This window comes from Oncorhynchus nerka, linkage group LG25, assembly GCF_034236695.1.
Source record: "Oncorhynchus nerka isolate Pitt River linkage group LG25, Oner_Uvic_2.0, whole genome shotgun sequence".
Taxonomy (NCBI): Eukaryota; Metazoa; Chordata; class Actinopteri; order Salmoniformes; family Salmonidae; genus Oncorhynchus; species Oncorhynchus nerka.
The window spans coordinates 3,942,916-3,946,345 of NC_088420.1; the positions used below are offsets into that span (position 1 = coordinate 3,942,916).

General features: G+C 50.9%; 1 pseudogene; it reads left to right on the plus strand.

The window, feature by feature from the left end:
• Positions 1-2,558: 2,558 nt before the first annotated feature.
• LOC135564613 (uncharacterized protein DDB_G0271670-like) overlaps positions 2,559-3,430 on the plus strand; it is a 2,975-nt pseudogene continuing 2,103 nt past the window's right edge.

A 3,430-nucleotide genomic window follows, 5' to 3' on the forward strand; every position in this document is an offset into this window, starting at 1 on the left:
TATAGATGAGAACTCTCTTGGTAAACAGTGTGTTCTACAGTTTATCATGACGTACTCTACCTCAGGCGAGCAATACCTCGAGACGTCTTTAATATTAGACATTACGCACCAGCTGTTATTGACAAATAGACACAGACCCTCGTCTTACCAGACGTAGCTGCCCCGTCCTGCCGAAACATGGAGAAGACAGACAGCTCTATATGATCCGTGTCGTCGTTCAGGCACGTCTCGGTGAAACATAAGATATTACAGTTTTTAATATCCCGTTGGTAGAATAGACTTAATCGTAGACCGTCCAGTTTGTTTTCCAATCATTGCACATTGACCAATAATACCGAGGGTAGTGGTGGTTTGCTCATTCAACGACAAATTCTCACAAGACACCTAGACCTTCGCCCTCTGTATTTCTGTCTTTTCTTCACGCGAATGACGGGGATTTGGGCCTGGTCTCCGGGAAAACAGTATATCTTTCGCGTGTCGGACACTTTAAATAAAAAAATCTTTGTCCAGTTCAAGGTGATTAATCACTGTTCTGATGTCCAGAAGCTCTTTTTGGTCATAAGAGACGGTAGCAGCAATGGTAGCAACAACACTATGTACAAAATGAGTTACAAAAAAATGACAAAACAAACCAAATAGCACAATTGAGCCCATAAAACGTCAGCCACCCGCTCCGGCGCCATTATTTCTACAGTATGGCACTGTAGGGGTCAACTAAACGGTATTGTACAGATGGTACCCTGAGCTCTCTCGTGCTCCAAAACACTTGTTCTTCAAGCTTACCTGGCTCTTGATTAATGTGTCCACTTGTTGTGTTGATTTAGTTAATTTAGCCCTGGTACATTGTGTATTCTCATTGCAAGGGGGTTGGGGCAAACTCTGGTTATTCAGCATTACACTGCCAGTATAGAGCAGTAGTAGTAGTAGTAGCAGCAGTAGTAGTACCAGCAGCAGCAGCAGCAGCAGCAGCAGCAGTAGTAGTAGTAGCAGCAGCAGCAGCAGCAGCAGCAGCAGTAGTAGTAGCAGCAGCAGCAGCAGCAGTAGCAGCAGCAGCAGCAGCAGCAGCAGCAGCAGCAGCAGCAGCAGCAGCAGTAGTAGTAGCAGCAGCAGCAGCAGCAGCAGCAGCAGCAGCAGCAGCAGCAGCAGCAGCAGCAGTTGCTGTTGCAGCAGCAGTTGCCAGCAGCAGCAGCAGCAGCAGCAGCAGCAGCCTTGCAGCAGCAGCAGCAGCAGCAGCTGCTGTTGCAGCTGTTGCTTGTTGCAGCAGCAGCAGCAGCTGCTGCAGCAGCAGCCAAAGCAGCAGCAGTGTTGCTGTTGCTGTTGTTGCTGTTGTTGTTGCAGTAGCAACAGTTGTTGTTGCCGCTGTTGCCGTCACAGCAGCAGCTCGCTGTTGTTGTTGTTGCTGCTGCAGCAGCAGCAGCAGACCGCCAGCACCGCTGTTAGCAGCAGTGCTTCAGCCGCTGTTGCAGTTGCCGCCGCTGTTGCTGTTGTTGTTGTTGCTGCTGTGCATTGTTGTAGCGCTGTTGTTGTTGTGCAGTTGCTGTTGTTGTTGCTGTTGTTGCTGTTGTTGTTGTGGCAGCAGCAGCAGCCAGCAGTCAGTTGCAGTAGCAGCTGGTTGTTGTTCGCTGTTGTTGTTGTTGCTGTTGTTGTTGTTGTTGTTGTTAAGATGTGCAGCAGCTGTGCTGCTGTTGTTGCTGCTTGAACCCAGCAGCAGCAGCAGTTGTTGCTGTTGCTGTCGTTGTTGCAGCAGCAGCAGCAGAGCAGCCAAGATAGCAGCAACAGCAGTTGTTGTTGTTGTTGTTGTTGCTGTTGTTGTTGTTGTTAAATCAACAGCTGCTGCTGTCGCTGTTGCCGCGCTGTTGTTGCAGCAGCTTGTTGTGGTAGCCAGCAGCAGCAGCAATTGCTGTTGCTGCACCGCTGTTGCAGCTGCTGCCGCAGTTGTTGCCGCTGTTGTTGTTGTCGCCGCTACAAGCTGTTGTTGCAGTAGCCGCAGTTGTTGTTGCCTGGTTGTTGTTGCAGCAGCAGAAGCAGTTGTTGTTGCTGTTGCTGCTGGTTGTTGTTGTAGTGCTAGTACCAGTAGCAGTAGTAGTAGTAGCAGTAGTAGCAGCAGTTGAAACGCAGCAGCAGCAGCAGCAGCAGCAGCAGCAGCAGCAGCAGCAGGTAGCAGAAGTAGTTGTTAACACCAGCAGTTAAGAGGTAGAAGCGAGTAGTAGTAGTACTAGTACTAGTAGTAACCAGCAGTAGTAACCAGTAGTAGTAATATTGTTGTTGCTGCTGCTGCTGCTGTTGCGCGGTGCTGTTAAATTAGCGGCAGCCGCTAGCCAATCAACACACGTCGCTACTGTTCGTTAAACGACGTTAAGCGCCACATGTTAAGCAAAGTTGTTGCTGTTGTTGCAACCAGCAACCGCTGCTGTTGCTGTTGCTGCTGCTGCTAGCTGTTGCAACACCAGCTGCTGCTGCCGCTGTTGCCAGCGCCGCTGCTGTTGCTGCCGCCACCGCTGCTGCTGCTCCGCCGCTGCTGCTGTACCGTTGCTGGCTCGTTGCCATAGGTTACCGTCATGCTTGCTGCTGTTGCCGCCGCTTGCTGTTGCCGTTGCTGTTGCTGCTGTTGCCGCTGTTGCCGTCGCTGTTGCTAAGCTGCCGCTGCTGTCGCTGCCGCTGTTGCTGCTGTTGCTGCTGTTGTTAACCGCTGCTACAGCGTTAGTCGGTTGTTAAACGCTGGTTAACTAGCAGAAAGGTTAGCTAGTCCATAGCTGCCAGCTGATAGTAGCAGTAGTAGTTGCTGTTGTAGTTAAGTTAGCTGTTGCTGCTGTTGCTGCTGCTGTGTTGTTGTCAGAAGCAGTTGCCTAGTAGTGCAGCTGTTGCTAGTAGTACCAGTACCTGCCGTGCAGTAGCAGTAGCAGTAGCAGCAGTAGCTGTAGCAGCACCGCAGTAGCAGTAGCTGTTCGCCAGTAACAATTGCCTGCTGTTGTTACAAACAGCTTGCAGTTGCAGTCATTGTAGAACAAGTAGTAGCCGCTAAAATTGCTGGTACTAGTAGTAGTAGTGTAGATGCCGTAGTAATATTGCTGGCTGTTGCTGTTGAACAGTTGGTTGCTGTTAAGGTACCGCTGTTGCTGTTGCTGTTGCTGTTGTTGCAGCTGCTGCAGCCGCTGTTGCTGCCGTTGTTGCCGCCGCAGCAGCAGCAGTTGCCGCAGCTGCTGCTGCTGCTGTTGCTGCTGCTGCCGCTGCAGCAGTTAGCCGAACCCTGCAGCAGCCGCAGTTGCTGTTGTTGCAGCAGTGCTGCAGCTGCAGCAGCCGCAGCAGTTGCTGTAACAATAGCAGTTGTTAGTTGTTGCTGGTAGTTAGCTGTTGCTGTTGTTGCTGTAGGTTGCTAGCCGAGTAGTTGCACCAGTACCAGTAGCAGTAGCAGTCAGTAGCTGTTGCAGCT